At 44.4% G+C, this 18,191-nt stretch overlaps 1 protein-coding gene across 4 annotated transcripts in view; it reads right to left on the minus strand.

The window, feature by feature from the left end:
• RBM47 (RNA binding motif protein 47) overlaps positions 1 to 18,191 on the minus strand; it is a 206,562-nt gene that overhangs the window by 83,726 nt on the left and 104,645 nt on the right. The window contains exon 1 of one of the 4 annotated variants that reach the window (XM_025384910.1): positions 8,679 to 8,785. The exons of the other annotated variants lie outside the window; for them this stretch is intronic. The gene's annotated coding sequence lies outside the window, so the exon portion shown is untranslated. Of the gene's footprint in view, positions 1 to 8,678; positions 8,786 to 18,191 lie in introns of those variants that run through there. 4 annotated transcript variants of the gene reach the window in all.

The following is an 18,191-nucleotide window of genomic DNA, read 5'->3' on the forward strand; positions in this document are numbered from 1 at the left end:
GGAATCTTTGTGGAAAAGGTAAAAGTTCTATACTGAGAAAGCCACTGCACTGGGAAGGGCAGAGGGCTCCATTGCTGACTGGCTCTTTCATTCTGTTACGCAGGACAAGACGAGCATGAGGTCAACCTTATGGCAACGGCTTTTGTACTCAGCTGGCTTCCAAGTTACCTTCTGGCTGACTCAGTGTCTCTGAGACCATCCTGAGTGCCAGGGACATTTGTACCTATCTTGGGTGCTAGAAACCAGTTGATTCTGCTTCTTATGCTACCTAAATACTTTGCTCTTTGTTGGAGGAAGAGAATGATTCAGATGGAGCCAAACAAGCAGTGCCTTGAATGCCTCTCTCCAATTTTCCTTCAAAAAAGTCTCAGCCAGGCGTGGTGGCTCATGCCTATAATGTCAGCACTTTGGGAGACTGCGGCAGGCGAATCACTTGAGGTCAAAAGTTCGAAACCAGCCTGGCCGACATGGCGAAACCCCATCTCTACCAAAAACACAGATTCTGCTCTGTTGCCCAGGCTGGAGTGCAGTGGTGCGATCTTGGCTCACTGCAATCTACGCCTCCCGGGTTCAAGCAATTCTCCTGCCTCAGCCTCCTGAGTAGCTGGGATCAAAGGCATATGCCACCACATCCAGCAAATTTTTGTATTTTTAGTAGAGATACGGTTTTACCAGGTTGGTCAGGCTGGTCTCGAACTCCTAACCTCAGGTGATCCATCAGCCTCGGCCTCCCAAAGTGTTGGGATTACAGGCATAAGCCACCACACCTGGCCTTAAGCACTGCCATAAACTCCACTTTAAAACACATGATAACTGACTCCCAGGAAACTTCTCAGTAATTCTGACTTGAAATTCACCTAACTTTCCTATGATGATTAAATATTTCCTTACGTATACACACTAAAACCTGATCTTAAAAAAAAAAGAAATTCAAAAATTGCTAAATAAAAGTTTTTGAATATATTAATACCATGTGTGTCTGAAAATAACAATTACTCATAAGCAAAAATTTAAAATTCCAGAGCTAGGGCTGGGTGCAGTGGCTCACACCTATAATCTCAACACTTTGGGAGGCTGAGGCAGGTGAATCATGAAGTCAGGAGTTCAAGACCAGCCTGGCCAAGATGGTGAAACCCCGTCTCTACTAAAAATAAAAAAATTAGCCGGGCATGGTAGAGTGCACCTGTAATCCCAGCTACTCAGGAGGCTGAGACAAGGAACTGCTTGAACCTGGGAGGCAGAGGTTGCAGTGAGCCAAGATTGAGCCACTGCACTCCAGCCTGGGTGACAGAGCGAGACTCCATCTCAAAAAAAAAAAAAAAAAAGTCCAGAACAAGTCTTATTTTAAAAACAAAACAAATTTGAAGGGACAAAGAGACAAAATGACCTAAGAAAAAAAAGTCAGGTGGCTGACCAGCTCTCCAACAGAAGATAGAAAAGTCTGCAAATTAGCCAGGCATGGTGGCGCATGTCTGTAATCCCAGCTGCTTGGGAGGCTGAGGCAGGAGAATAGCTTGAACCCAGGAGGCGGAGGTTGCAGTGAGCCGAGATCGTCCCATTGCACCCTGGGCAACAAAAGCGAAATCCCATCTCAAAAAGAAAAGAAACGTCTGCAGTATGTAAAAGCTGAGCCTCAGGAATCGGAGGTGGCAGAGCCTCCACAGCGTTCTGGCATTGTCTTTGCCAGGACGGGACTGCCCTCTGGTGTAACTAACAATTTTCATGTTTTGTTCAGCCTCATTGTAAAGTCATAAAACTTTTCTCATGCTTAGTTTCCTCATGTACAAAACAGCAGCAGTCACCTTCTAGGGTAATTATTGCAGCTAAACAAACAGCCAGCGTAGAGCACTTAGCAAATACACTCCCAGAAACAGACTTCTTTCCTTCCACCCTTTCAGGTCATAATATTTCCATCCCACCTTAAGAGATCACTTCGCTTCAAAGAGCTGGCACAGATAGGGAATGATTTTCAGCTCATATAGTCATGTTTTTAATTCCTGAAAATTCTCTGCACTGTGGTCTGTTCTTACAAAGGAATACTACGCAGCAACCACAGGATAAATTATAACCACATGAAACTATGGATGAGCATCACTGATAAAGGGTGAGTGAGAGGCCAGATACAAAAGAGTACATACTGTCTGATTCCATCTTAATGAAGTAAGAATAGCCAAAGGTGATACAAGTCAGAATGGTGGTTACCTTGGGATGAGGGGATAATGGGAGGAGAGGTACGAGGATACTGAGATGATGAAAATATTCTGTGCCTTAATCTGGGTGGTGGTTCCACAGGTACATATATATGTAAAAATTCATCAAGCTGTATACTTAACAGTTGTGCAGTTTACTGCCTTTATGTTATATACTTCAATGAATATTTAAAATAACATGTTTTCGGCCAGGCGTAGTGGCCCACGCCTATAATCCCAGCACTTTGGTAGGCCAAGGTGGGCGGATCACCTGAGGTCAGGAGTTTGAGACCAGTCTGGCCAACATGGTGAAACCCCATCTCTACTAAAAATGCAAAAATTAGCCAGGCGTGGTGGCGCGTGCCTGTCATCCCAGCTACTTGGGAGGCTGAGGCAGAAGAATTCCTTGAACTTGGGAAGCTGAGGTTGTAGTGAGCTAAGATTGCGCCACTGCTCTCCAGCCTGGGCAACAGAGTGAGCCTCCATCTCAAAATAAATAAATAAATAAATTAATTAATTAATATTTTTCCAAAGCGATTATTTGATTTAATATTTTCTCTGAATGATAAATTAATTGGTGCTTCATAATTGTAGACTTCACTTGTGTAGGATATTTTCCAAATATTATTTTCTAAATAACTACATTTAAGCAAACACACTATTACTTTCTTGGGTAAAAATATTTCTAAAATGATTTGTACTCCTCACTATCATTTCAAACAGAGGCTACAAAGCACATTCTTCTTGGTGAACCAAGGTTATCCACAGAAATTTACATGGTCGGTAACTTGCAGTGGCTCACACCTATAATCCCGACAGTTTGGGCGGCCTAGGTGGGAGAATTACTTGAGCCCAGGAATTTGAGACCAGTCTGGGCAACATAGTGAGACCCTGTCTCTATAAAATTTTTAAAAAGTAAAGAAACTGGCCAGGTGCAGTGGCTCACGCCTGTAATCCCAGCACTTTGGGAGGCTGGATCACTTGAGGTCAGGAGTTCAAGACCAGGTTGACCAACATGGTAAAACCCTGTCTCTACTAAAATACCAAATCAGCCAGGCACGATGGCACATGGGAGGCTACCTGGGAGGCTGAGGAAGGAGAATTGCTTGAACCTGGGAGGGAGAGGCTGCAATTAGCCAAGATTGCACCATTGAACTCCAGCCTGGGCAACAAGAGTAAAACTCCATCTCAAAAAAAAAAAAGTAAAGAAACGTACATGGTAGAGCTGAGATGGGGCAATGGGTTTGGGGTCCATTGCTTCTGGATTGGAAGGCAGCAGTTTTACCCCTTTGTTATATGCCCTATTTCTCACTGTTGTGTGCCTGCCTCTAATCATCCCTTCCTTCCCATTTGTTTCCTTTCATTAATTTATTCATATATCTGGTACATAATTTTGAACGCATGGTATATTCTAAGCACTGGGGATACTGTAGCAAGTTAGACACTCACAATCCATGACCTAAGGGAACTTAATATTTTAGCAAAAGAGGCAAGCATAAACAAATACAGTGTGTGTTTTGAGGGCAAAATTAGAGGACCTCCTTTAGGGGACCTGGGAAGGTCACCTTGAAGAGGTGACATTCAAGAACCGAGAGGTGAGACCCTATCCCAGAGTGAGCCATTAGTAAGTACTGACTGAATGAATGAGTCCACGTGTGCATGCTTGCTTAACGGTCATTAGCCAAGTAGAAAGAAGAAAAGAAAGAGTCGTGATATATTATGCACTGAGAAACCAGAAATGTTATTGAAAGATGTCTAAACTAACAGTCAATAGGGGGACGGGCGTGACAGCTCATGCCTGTAATTGCAACACTTTGGGAGGCTGAGACGGGTGGATCATCTGAGGTCAGGGGTTTGAAATCAGACTGGCCAACATGGTGAAATCCTGTCTCTACTAAAAAATACAAAGAGTCAACAGGCACTGAGTGAGGTCCTGATAGAATTGATGGCATTAATTTTGGCTGCTGTGGGGACTGTGTTATTGCCTTACTTAAGATCTTGAGCTGCTAGACAACTGAAGGATTTTTCATTATCATTGGGCTAATCTATACACATTCAGTTTTTATTTCATCCCGCAAAAAGCAAAACCAGCCATATATGGCCCAAGTCTCTATGAAGGTTCCTCCAGGTTGCCCACGTAGTTCTGACTCCGAGCTCCTACGCATGTGACTTTTCTGGCACAGCCACCAGAATCACCTTGAAAGGTTGTCACCTACCCATTTCTTAACAAAGCCATACAGCTCTGTTCAGAAAAGACAGCAGGCCTGCCTCTTAGGCATTATGGCATGTTGCGAAATGCGTTTTCATTTGGGACCTATTATTGTCCCCAGAAATTTCAGCCTCATGACATTTTACAAATCAAGAAGAACTTGTAGTCTAAAGGACAGAAGCAGCAGATAACAAACAAGAACTCTTGTAAAGACGTTACTCAATTATATGCCTAATACAGCCAACCTGACATAGAAGCATTATTATCATATCACATTTAATAGCAGCAGAGTTTAAAATGCCAGAAACGTGGGCCAAGTTATTCAGGACTGAATGTGATGCATGACTAGATCTGTCAATAAACTATCATGAAACCATAAGAACCCCTAACAGAAGGAGCCAGTGTAGCCTTTGTTGATCTTAGTTTCTTACAATTCCTCATGGAAATACTAAATCGGGCCAGGCGCAGTGGCTCATGCCTGTAATCTCAGTACTTTAGGAAGCCAAGGTGGGCAGATCACTTGAGGTCAGGAGTTTGAGACCAGCCTAGCCAAATGGTGAAACCTCATCTCTACTAACAATACAAACTTAGCCAGGTGTAGTGGCAGGTGCCTATAGCTCCAGTTACTCGGGAGGTTGAGGCAGAAGAATCGCCTGAACCTGGGAGGCAGAGGCTGCAGTAAGCCGAGATCGAGCCACTGTACTCCAGCCTGGGTGACAGAGTAAGACTCTGTCTCAAAAAAAAAGAAAGAAAAGAAAAAAGAAAAACTAAACTAAAAGATTGTACCAAATATGGATTTTCCTAATGAAATAAAGGGAAACAAGGAATGACAAGTGTCTAGAAATGGTTAGTTTTAGATTTTTTTCCCCAGAGTCTTTCTTCCCTTTGATAAAATTTCAGACTCAACATAGGCTCAATCTTGAAAGTGTGGTATTGCCAGGTGTGGTGGCTCCCGCCTATAATCCCAACACTTTGGGAGGCCAAGACAGGTGGATCACCTGAGGTCAGGAGTTCAAGACCAGTCTGGCCAACATGGTGAAACCCCTTCTCTACTAAAAATACAAAAAAGTAGCCGGGCATGGTGGTGGGTGCCTGTAATCTCAGCCACTTGGGAGGCTGAAGCAGGAGAATCTCTTGAACCTGGGAGGTGGAGGTTGCAGTGAGCCGAGATTGCGCCACTGCACTCCAGCCTGGGGGACAGAACAAAACTCCATCTCAAAAAAAAAAAAAAAGGGCCAGGTAGGGTGGCTCACACCTGTAATCCCAGCACTTTGGGAGACCGAGGTGGGTGGATCACGTGAGCTCAGGAGTTCAAGACCACCTTGGCCAAAATGGGGAAACCTTGTCTCTACAAAAATACAAAAATTAGCTGGAGATGATGGTGGGTGCCAGTAATCCCAGCTACTCGGGAGGCTGAGGCGGGAGAATCACTTGAACCCGGGAGGCAGAGGTTGCAGTGAGCCAAGATCGTGCCACTGCACTCCAGCCTGGGTGACAAGAGCAAAACTCCGTCTCCAAAAAAAAAAAAAAGTCAGTTTAAAATGGCCCCTTATCCTCAAATCTGTGTTTTTAAAACAGACCAGTTTGAGACTGACTTCTTCTGTACTGGTCATGGTTTAGGAGAAACTAATGAATAAATACTTCTTGGGAATACTAAGTCTTTATAATCTGGCTTTTTTGAGTGAGTAGAAAATATAATAAAGCTACAGCCTTAATCAAATGTTTATGTATGATCAATTGTAATAATGATATGCCACACACAGATACCAGTAACTGTGTTATTAATAGTTAAAACTCAAACAGTCCATAGGAAAATCTAGGGAAAAAAATAGTTCCAACCGATTTGTGTAATTGCCAGTTCTTGGGGAAAGGTGTCGCAGTATAATATAGGCAATATAACAAGGGTGTGGGATCTTTGGCCTGTGCGAGGACAGTACGAAGTTGAAGAGCTCACCAATTATGAAAGAACCTGATTTGGGTATATCTTTGCCCAATGACGCTTGCAGTAAGAAGCTAAGGGTTTTTTCTTCTGAGAAGTAGCCAGTCATTAAAAACGGCTGGAAGAAATGATTGTTTCAAAATTGGAAGATATTTCCTCCATAGGACAAACTTCCCTGTGGCTTTATATATTCAGGCAAATAGGAAGAAATCTAACAACTGTAGAGGTTAAAGACCTTGAGTTCCCTGGAGGCATGGCAGGTTTAATGTCTTTTTATACGCATATCGGAAAATTGAGTTTAGCAGAAAGTCAAAGCTACTCAGCCTCCCGAGTAGCTGGGACTACAGGCGCACACTACCATGCCCGGCTAATTTTTGTATTTTTGGTAGAGACGGGTCTTGAACCCCTGACCTCAAGTGATCCGCCCACCTCGGCCTCCCAAAGTGCTGAGGTTACAGGCATGAGCCACCGCACCTGGCCTAACCTGACCTTTAATTTGCTGTTACCTTGTCTAAATTTAACAGAATTGGGGGTGGGTGGGGGGAGAAAGTTTAAAAGTATTTTCATGAAACCAGAACCACCATTTAGCAAAACCTTTAAACGGAATGAATTCCTGAGCTCACAGAAGTGCAAATCGCAAGGTTACACATTGCCTCCTAGAAACAGCACCTGGTTCTGAACTCTTTGCTAAAGCAAATGCTTTGCTAAAGGATTCTGATTCAGCCCACTGTAAAATCTCAAGCACAGGTAGATTTTCCACTTACTCTCCATTACACACACGTCCCTCTAGCAAAACCAAAAACAGCATTTGATGAAAGCTAAAGATTACAATTATCCGGGGACTCCGAGCCACTGAAAAATAGAGTTTGCAAAGAAATCCCTTTGCCCCCATCTTCCCCTCACCATCCCTGCCCCTTCTGCAGAAGGGAACTGAAATCATATGCAATTTGAAATTTTTAATATGAATATACTAAAGTAGGAAGCACGTACCTGCTAAGCACCTGGCGCTCTCTTTCCCTGCTTGCTCTCTCCTCCCACACTCTGGCAACGGAATGCCCTTCAAAACCATGGCTCAGTGCTTTTGGTAAATGTTTTACGAGACACTAAACAGGCTTGTGTCCCACCCTCAGAGCAAACACCATTGAGGGAACACAATATAATGGTCGAAAAGATATCATGTAATGTACAATAATGAAAATGAACAAGCAGGCTCTATTTCCACACTTCCCCTTAAGGGGGAAAAAATGTCAAACTTTCAGGTGGTGGGGGCGGAGTTGCAGGAAGGGCTCATAGAAATAAACCTTGACACTGGAAGCGTTACAGCAATTTTTTTTAAGGTGGCATTATGATAAGCTCATTGTTCTAATCCCCAAACAAGTCTTGGCTTGCCGAGCTAAAAAACTGTCAAAGGCAAGAGTTAATAAAAGGTGGAGTTCACTGGCGAATACGTAGACGCAGTAGCATCTCCACATTGACCACATATTCCTATTTATCCGAGAAAATGCAACTCAAAAAAGTGCTCATAAACCATCCTCCACAATAACCAAAGATACTTCCCATTTTCCATATCCTTCAAGTTATTCACAGTTAAGACCCAACTCTGCTCCAAACCAGAAGTTTTGCATTCCATTCAAGTTAACAATTACAACTGGAGGATAACAGAAACTTGCTGGCACCAAACTATTAGAATGTCAGGTGCCTCCTGGTACCACCAGGGTTAATGAGATAAAGAGAGGGTGCCCAGGGATCATCTGTCTGCCTGGTTTTACAGAAACTACCTAGGGAGATTGCTAGAGTCTTGGGCCCATGCGAGCAGCACGCACTCACCTGCTGTTGGAGGACTGAGTGGGACAGTCTAACACATGAGAAAGTAGAATTACTTAGCTACAGTCAAGCCCACTCGATAAAAGGAGACCAAGACCGTCTAGAGAAGAAGCCAGAATTGGCTTTGGTTGCAGAATCACACCCACAGACAGGATAGGCAAATAAGATAACCCATTCTCTGTCTCCACCCACTCCTCCAATCCCCCAGAGAGTGCTCAGAATTTTGCATTTCCTACCTTTAAAATGTCTGCTGGGGTGGAAACAAAACAAAGCAAAACAAAATTGAACCTAGAATTGAGATCATGTGTTTTCTACACTCCAGCTGTGTGACCTTGAGGGAGTAACTTAACCTCCCTGAGCCCGTCTCCTCATCTATAAAGTACAAACGTCTAGAACCACAGAAGTTATTTCCAAGAACTGACAGCTCTCCAGCTCCAGGAGCCTAGAAAATGGCACAGAGAAGTTCTTCACAGTTTTAAAATGTCAGAAGGGTTGTTGTCATTTTTTGGTCTCCTACCTTATGTGGATGGGTTCCATCTTATTTTCAATGTCCTCATGTTGCAGAAGCTTCCGGTTAGTCCTGGGACTAAAGGGCAATTGACCTCGCTTCTCCTGGGTCTGACTGACTAATCTGTTAGGGTGGGTACCATAAATGACCGTTTTATCTGCCTGCCCGGGGCGGGGCGACAGGGCCTCCCCGCCCTCCAGCCTGCCTGTCAGCTCCTTTTGCTTTCACAACATTTCTCATCTTGCCCTCTACCACAGTGAATTGACCCGCCTCAGAACGCCTCATTTGGGCCTCCCTTTTTCTCTTTTTTCCCTCTCCTCCTCTCTTCTTTCTTGCTTTGCTTCCCTGAGAGGAACATAATGGGTGTTGGGGGAGGGTGATGATTCTCTTTTTCTTTTTTCTTTTTTGAGACGGATTCTTGCTCTGTCACCCAGACTGGAGTGCAGTGGCACTATCTCGGCTCACTGAAACCTCCGCCTCCCAAGTTCAAGTGATTCTCCTGCCTCAGCCTCCAAAGTAGCTGGGATTACAGGCACCTGACACCATGCCTGGCTAATTTTTGTATTTTTAGTAGAGACAGGGTTTCACCATGTTGGCCAGGCTGGTCTCGAACTCCTGACTTCAGGTGATCCACCTGCCTTGGCCTCCCAAAGTGCTGGGATTACAGGCATGAGCCACTGCGCCCGGCCCTCATCATTCTATTTCTCCTTCTACTATTTTATGTGACATGTCACACAACCCAGTGCATGGGTTAGACAGGTATTATTATTCTCGAGATTTCAGAGATACAGACAGATTCAACAACAGCCCAAGGTCACTGAGCCATTGCTGACAGGCCACGGGCTGAGGTGGCCTTTCCCAACAGCCCAGGATTTCCCTCAAGCCACTGACCTCCAAAAGCACCTCCTCTCAGAGCAGTAAGGCCCCACCTGGTCTAATCTGCTCTCCCCACCACCTGTGGCATAGTTTCCTCTACCATCCCTCTCATCTTCCTTCAGCCCTCGGCGCGGGTCAGTCCCTTATTCTAATTTTGGGGTTTATTTCACTTGACCTCTTGTCCTTTGAGTGCTCTTCTTTACACAAACCCAAGAGGAGTAAATCCCCTCCATGCTGGGGGGTAATTACTCCCATCACAGAAGTCTTTCCCATGAGCACCCCTCTTGGGTCACCTGTCTCATTTACTCTGCATTAGGGCACTTGTGTGTCCTCAGATGCCCCTCCCTCCCTTCCTCTTTCCTTCTTTCCTTCCTTCTTTTTTCTTTCTTTTTTTTCACAGAGTCTTGCCCTGTTGCCCAGGCTGGAGTGCAGTAGCGCAATCTCAGCTCACTGCAACCTCCACCTCCCAGTTCTCCTGCCTCAGCCTCCTGAGTAGCTGGGATTATAGGCATGCACCACCACACCTGGCTAATTTCTTTGTAGTTTTAGTAGAGATGGGGTTTCACCATGTTGGTCAGCCTGGTCTCAAACTCCTGAGCTCAAGTGATCCGCTTGCCTCGGCCTCCCAAAGTGCTGGGATTACAGGCGTGAGCCACCATGTCTGGCTGCAAACATTGCTTCTCAAGTGCCTACAATAATCAGTTATTTGATATATGAAACCTCATTTAATGAAATAGATGAGAGGACAGACTCAGAGAGGCTGCCCAAGGATACACAGCTAATAATAACAGATCTGAGAATCCAAGCAGGTCCCAGCTGGAGCCCTTGCTCTTTGCCTGAGTCACACTCTCATGCACGTGCACACTGTAGCCTACTCACCCTAAGAGCCTGTCTACTGCCCAATCAGGGGTGTCCAATCTTTTGGCTTCCCTGGGTCACACTGGAAGAAGAATTGTCTTCGGCCACACATAAAATACACTGATATTAATGACAGCTGATGAGCTTAAAAAAAAATAGAATCCTAAAGGAAGCTTATGAATTTGTGTTGGGCCACATTCAAAGCCATCCTGGACATGCCACAGGTTGGACAAGCTTGGTCTAAATCAAGATCCAGCCCAGGAGTGGTGGCTCACACCTGTAGTCCCAGCACTCTGGGAGGCCCAGGCAGGAGGATCACTTGAGCCCAGAGTTTAGGACCAGCCTGGGCAACATAGTGAGACCCTCGTTTCTATAAAAAAAATATATAAAATGATCCAGGCACAGTGGCATGTGCCTGTGGTCCCAGCTACTTGAGAGGCTGAGGTGGGAGGATTGCTTGGGTCAGGAGTTGTAGTTGAGGCTACAGTGAGCCAAGATCACACCACTGTAACAGAGTGCCCTGGGTAACAGAGTGACATCTTGTCTTTTAAAAAAAAATCACTTACATGTATTTTCTGCCAATCTCTGACCAGAACCAGTTCAACCCTGTTTTTCTCCTTCAATTCTTTTTTTTTTTTTTTTTTTTGAGATGGAGTTTCACTCTTGTTGCCCAGGCTGGAGTGCAATGGAACGATCTTGGCTCACTGCAATCTCCACCTCCCGGGTTCAAGCGATTCTCCTGTCTCAGCCTCCCGAGTAGCTGGGATTATAGGTGTGCGCCACCACGCCCAGCTAATTTTGTAGTTTTAGTAGAGACGGGGTTTCTGCATGTTGGTCAGGTTGGTCTCAAACTCCCAACCTCAGGTGATCTGCCCACTTTGGCCTCCCAAAGTGCTGGGATTATAGGCGTGACCCACCACACCTGGCATCCTTCAATCCTTTACCTTGGCCTCCTCACCCTCCTCTCCCACTTCCCTCCACCCTACCCTCCCTTTTCTTTTTTTTGAGACAGAGTCTCGCTCTTGTTGCCCAGGCTGGAGTGCAGTGGCTCGATCTCCACTCACTGCAACCTCCATCTCCCAGGTTCAAGCAATTCTCCTGCCTAAGCCTCCTAAGTAGCTGGGACTACAAGCGCATGCCACCATGCCCGGCTAATTTTTGTATTTTTAGTAGAGACGGGGTTTCACCATGTTGGCCAGGATGGTCTCGATCTCTTAACCTCGTGATCCACCCACCTTGGCCTCCCAGTGCTGGGATTACAGGCATAAACCACTGTGCCCAGCCCACCCTAACTTCTTATCCCTAATTAAGATAATCTCTACTGTTCACTTTGAAATCTACTGATGAACTCTATTTACTATTGAAGTCTTCCTTTGATCATAAAATCCAGCCAAAAAAAATATGGATTCCCCTACTTTGGGTAAGCCTTTTATGTTCTTTTTTTTTTTTTTTTCTGTGATCACAAATTTGTTATTTGACTTTAAACCTTGTAGGCTGTATTAGAATTCCCTGTGTTCTATACAGCACTTGGCATATAAAAGTCTCATGCTGCTCAGAGACTAAATTATGTGTCCCTGAGAAAGGACTGTGCCTTCTGTGCAATAGAAATGTTTTATAATAGCATTTCCCACCTCCAGCCATGCGATTCTAAGTGGAGTTTTTTCTCTATTGTTTGTGGTATGCCAGCATGCAGGTATACCCTTAGAATTTTCAACTGCAGAGCTGCAATAAGGCAGAATAATGCGTCTCTGGTGAGTGCTGCTCTATTGCCCCAGGCCTATTCCAAAGCATCTTTCAGCTGTAGGGGCCCATTTCTAGCCTGAATATCTTTGAGGCTAGTATATATTTGGCCTGCAGAATAGTTTCAGCTTCTGAAAGGGGTTTTGAGCTCCCTTGGACACTAGGAAATAGTAGAGGAGAAAGAGGTAGAGATTTAATCTGGAGCTTCTAAATCTTCCAGAATCTTCCAAGGGTTTGGGAATGCCCATGAATCATATTCAAACCCCTTTAGAGGGCTTCAAAGAGTAGCATGAATGTGACCTCAGAAACTGCTCATCACCTAGCCAACCTCTGCAGATGCCTAAGAAAGTGCCCAGGGGCTCTGGGTGTTTTCCCAAACTGCCCAAGGAAGGAGGCGCCGCAATAGGAGAGGGGAGATCAGTCTATACTGTCTGGTACTGTCTGTCATGGGGATATCAGCCACTAGCCTAGCACTTCTGAAAGTGAGGTCCCTGGAACGCTGAGAGGCTCCAAGGTTCTTAATAATACTAACATATTTCCCTTTTTCACGGCATTGACACTGCACTAGTGAAAAAAAGGCAAAAGGCAATGGTGGCTAAAACTTCTAGCAGTGTAAGAGGCAGTGCTGCCTAACTTTACTAGTAATTGTGGCACTTTTTTTTTTTTTTTACCACCAGGCATTTGAAGTTGTTCTACCTTTAAAAAAAAAAAAAAAAAAAAAAGCCAATTTTCCTTAAGAATGTATCTGGTAAGACAATATTAATTTTATTTATTTTTATTTCTTTTAAAAATTTTTTAAATTTTGTAATTAATTAATTAATTTATTTATCTTTTTAAGACACAATTTCCTTCTTGTCGCCCAGGCTGGAGTGCAGTGGCACAATCTCGGCTCACTGCAACCTCCACCTCCTGGGTTCAAGGATTCACCTCAGCCTCCCAAGTAGCTGGGGTTACAAGCACCTGCCACCACACCCAGCTAATTTTTGTATTTTTAGTAGAGATGGGGTTTCACCACGCTGGCCAGGCTGGTCTTGAACTCCTGACCTCAGGTGATCCACCCACCTCGGCCTCCCAAAGTGCTGGGATTACAGGCATGGGCCACCATGTCCAGCCTATTTATTTTATTAAGTCTCAATTCAAGTAGACGTTTTAAAAATATTCTGTGTGATGAAATGAAAAGTATGATAAAGCACTTGTACTGTATACCAAATTACAATTGCTGTCTCAAGGAAAAATCACTTGTGAGAGTCACAGGCTAAACTACTTGATAAAACAAACTACGATTATTTAGACTTGAATATTTGGCAGACATTTTCTAGAAAATGAATGAAGTGACCCTGGCACTTTAAAGAACACAACAGACAGTACTGATTTCCAATGATCAAATTCAAGCTTTCAAGCAAAAGTTAAAATCTGGGGGAACCTGGCTGACTCTGGGCGCGCTGCCTATGAGTTAGCCCTGTTGCGCAAGGAGAAGAAAAATAATTTTTAAAAAGACAAAAAAAGTAAGAAAAATATTTGGGGGCAACCTGCATTTACCACCATGAGCTTGCCTGCTTGTCAATTAAAGGCTTTTCTCATGAGATCAACTATGACATTAACAAATGTGGAGTTTTAAAAATACATACTGAAATGTTTCAATATCTGGAAGATCTTCACAACTCAGTGAACCAATATTTTCCAAATAACCAACCATGATGTTACCGAATCATGCATGGGTAAGCAGTCCATTCAAAGTTCAAGATGGGCCAACCAATTTTAAGGTAACAGAGCATGAAAAGTTCCTTGTTACAGCTTCAGATTCTGCATGCAACTAACCTTTAAGAAGCTACCTCTTATGGCCGGGCGCGGTGGCTCAAGCCTGTAATCCCAGCACTTTGGGAGGCCGAGACGGGCGGATCACAAGGTCAGGAGATCGAGACCATCCTGGCTAACCCCGTGAAACCCCGTCTCTACTAAAAAAAAATACAAAAAACTAGCCCGGCGAGGTGGCGGGCGCCTGCAGTCCCAGCTACTCGGGAGGCTGAGGCAGGAGAATGGCGTAAACCTGGGAGGCGGAGCTTGCAGTGAGCTGAGATCCGGCCACTGCACTCCAGCCTGGGTAACAGAGCGAGACTCCGTCTCAAAAAAAAAAAAAAAAAAAAAGAAGCTACCTCTTGGCTGGGTGCAGTAGCTCACGCCTGTAATCCCAGCACTTTGGGAGGCCAAGGCTGGCAGATCACCTGAGGTCAGGAGTTCGAGGCCGGCCTGTCCAACATGGTGAAGCCCTGTTTCTACTAAAAAAACAAAAATTAGCCCGGCGTGGTGGTGGGCACCTGTAATCCCAGCTACTCGGGAGGCTGAGGCAGAGCTGCTTGAACCCAGGAGGCGGAGGGTGCAGTGAGCCAAGATCACGCCATTGCCCTCCAGCCTGGGCACCAAGAGCAAAACTCCGTCTCAAAAAAAAAAAAACAAAAAACCAGCTAGGGTGAGGTGGTGAAACCTTGTCTCTACAAAGAATACCAAAAATTAGCCAGGCATAGTGGCATGCACCTGTGGTCCCAGCTACTTTGGAGGCTGAGGTGGGAGGATTACCTGAGCCTGGGAGGTTGAAGCAGTAGTGAGCGGTAATCACGCCACTGCACTCCAGCTCCAGCTTGGGTGACAGAGTGAGCTCTGGCTCAAAAAAAAAAAAAAAAGAAAAAGAAAAAGAAAAGGAAAGGAAAACAGGGTTGTCAGATTTAGCAAATAAAACTCCAGGGTGCCCAGTTAAATTCAAATTTCAGATAAGAAATGAATATTTTCATACATGTTCCATACAATGTTTGGGAAATAACTTGTACTAAAAAATTATTTACTGCTTATCTGAAGTTATACAGCTAATTGAGTGCCCTGTATTTTATCTGTCTGTGAAGATGGTCCAGTCCCCAAAATTTGAGAAACACTGCACTGGGCTATGTCCCTCCAACATGTGCTAAAACACTAATATGAACATTTATTAAGCACCTGCTGTGTACTAGACATGGTGCTAAATTCTCGACATATACAACCTCCTCCCAAATCTTATGTGCCAAATACTCTCATGATCCCTATTTTCTCATACAAATGAGGAAATGGAAACCCAAAGAAGTCAAGTGAAGCTAATTATTGGTGGAAAGCAAGACTGGAACCCACCACTCAGACTCCAGAATCTCAGCTTGTACCTATTAGGCTTACACTGAGCTCTGAATAGATGAGATTTCTAAAGATGGTTGGCTTTTCTGCATTTTTTCATCTCACATTTTAGCACATTCATTTCTGTTGCTCATCTTCTCTCTGTTTCACAGCTGTTTGTTCTGCTATCACAGCAACCGTGAAAACCAAGGCTGGAAGTGCCGTGTGTGTCAAGGAATTCTATCCAGAACTGGCATCAGCATTCGGACTCAGAACAGGCTTTTCTCATGGATGCTTTCCTGGGCATGACAACAGCATAGTTCCAGGCTGGGAATTCTAGAATGTAGCAATGGTGCACAGACACTGCTCAGGTCACTGCGGCCTTGACCTCCTGGGCTCAAGCAATCCTCCTGCTTCAGCCTCCTGAGTAGCCAGGACTACAAGCGCACACCACCACGCTCGGCTAATGCTCATTACTATGAATGAAAAGCCACTGGGAGCCTGCTACTGCACTAGACTCTTCTTTGAGAATAAGTTGGGAATTTCTCCAAAGGAATCTGTCCCAATCAAAACAAATGCAAACATTGTTGTAAGCAAGCCAAGGTCCTGTTTTTCACATGATCCTGATCCAGGCCACTGGATATATTTAATCAGCTCAGGCTTGATAGTAAACAAAATAGGGAAAGTAAAAATTTTTTATGATTCAGTATGGGGGTAAGGCTATGAATTTCACTGTGTTACACAATCTGCAAATACAAAAATGAATCTGCTTGTACCCAACTAGGGGACCTCCCCTAGTTACCACTTGCTATAATGAAATGTAGAAAGTGATAAACATGGCCAGGCACGATGGCTCAGGTCTGTAATCCCAGCACTTTGGGAGGCCAAGATGGGCAGATTGCTTGAGGCCAGGAGTTTGAAACCAGCCTGGCCAACACAGCGAAACCCTGTCTCTACTAAAAATACAAAAATTAGTCAGCTACTTTATTTAGTATAAAATATGACTATTAGCACACCTGTAGTCCCAGCTACTTGGGAGGCTGAGGCATGAGAATCGCTTGAACCCAGGAGGCTGGGTTGCAGATCACAGAGTGAGACTGTCTCAAACAAACAAAGTGATAAACACAAAAAAAGAGATGCTAGTCTTTCATATTGGCCAGATTTCTTTAACAAAAAGATTCACCTTTCAAACAATTTTTGTTTTGTAAATCTGGATTTTTATTAAGGTGAGGCACACTGGATTATTCTAAAGGCAGTTGTGTATACAGAAGCCAGGGGCAAAAGAACTTTGAAAATAGCCTAGAGGAAAGAATGAGACAAGGAGAGGAGGAAAAAAAAAAGGATAAATAGGGGGGGAAAATGCCCAAACTGGAGTTTTTTGGTAACTAAGAAGAGGTGCATTTTAAAAGTCAAGGCTTGGTAAAAACCTAGGGAACAGGCTTACGTAGAAAAGAGATTTGGAAAGCTCCAGGGCCCTTGGACACCTGGCAGTGAGCATCAGAAAGAAAAGAGTTCTTAAGAAAAACCAGTGAACTTTGTGTTTGCCCTGGGGCTGCCTGGCAATGCTGCTATCAGAATTCAGATACCGGCCCAGCCCTGCTCTAGGCCCTGAAGTTTGGCTCTTGCCTCTCCATTTCAGTCCCTTTAGCTGCCCATCCAATCTAGATCCCAGAATGCTAAACGGAGAGGCAGCAAGAAGGAAAAGAAAAAGAAGGAGAAACTGAAATGCAAGCATGGGCCTTAGATGACGATTCTCACAGCTCTTCCCTTTCATGGGGCCTTCAGAATTCATTCTTGTGAAAGCTGTAAGTCAAGGAGGACACAGCCAGAAACCGTGACTCATCAAATTTCCAAAGCCAAGACCAGAACACACAGATTCTGGATCCAAGGACTCGCTTTCTGCCTTCAGAACACGGGGTCCTGCCTACTTTGTAGTGTTTCAATACAAAACTGATCAAGTCGAGGGTTCCCGTCCACTCCCCGCCAGCCTGGCTGCCCTTCCCTGTCTTCAGAGTTCTTTCTAAACCATAGAGAAGATGGAGTTTAATTCCATGGTGTTTGAGTCACGGGACCCTATAACACTTCAGAAAACGATTTGCCTTAAAAAGTGGTTGGGTCTGTACAGGAAAGTCACTGAGTGCAGGGGATGGCAAACTTTTCTGTCATGAGCTAGGTAAATACTATAGGTTTTGCAAGCCATGTGGTTTCTGTTACATATTATTCTTTGTTTCGTTTTGTTTTTTGTTTTTGGGGTTTTTGTTTTTTGTTTTTGAGACAGGATCTCCCTCTGTCACCCAGGCTGGAGTGCAGTGGTGCAGCTCACTGCAGCCTCAACCACCCTGGCTGCAGGGATCCTCCTGCCTCGGCCTTCTGAGTAGACAACAGGTGTGCTTCACTACACTTGGCTAATTTTTTTATTTTATGTAGAGACAGGGTCTCACTGTGCTGCCCAGTCTGGTTCTTTTTTTTTTTTTTTTTTGCAACCCTTTAAAAATGTAAAAATCATTAGCGAGAGGGCCATACATAAACAGACAATAGACCACAGTTTACTGATGCCTGACTTAGAACAATGGAAAAGGGTTGGCAGCATTGACTGGTGACTGCTGCATGCAGTGAGACTAAAGATAGTGTAAAACCTCAGCGAGGTTTGACGAAGGCAATTAACTCTCTACCTGACTTGCCCAAGTCAGCTACAGCTGTGGCAGAGAATTTAATCCTGAAATCCTAGGCTTATATCTTTGGAAAATTAGATAAATGAAGTTGTTGGGTTTTTTTTTTTTTTTGAGACAGTCTCACTCTCTCTTGCCCAGGCAGCCAGGCTGGAGTGTAGTGGCATGATCTTGGCTCACTGCAACCTCCACCTCCTGGGTTCAAGAAATCCTCCCACCTCGGCCTCCCAAGTAGTTGAGACTACAG

Source organism: Theropithecus gelada, chromosome 5, assembly GCF_003255815.1.
Source record: "Theropithecus gelada isolate Dixy chromosome 5, Tgel_1.0, whole genome shotgun sequence".
Classification (NCBI taxonomy): Eukaryota; Metazoa; Chordata; class Mammalia; order Primates; family Cercopithecidae; genus Theropithecus; species Theropithecus gelada.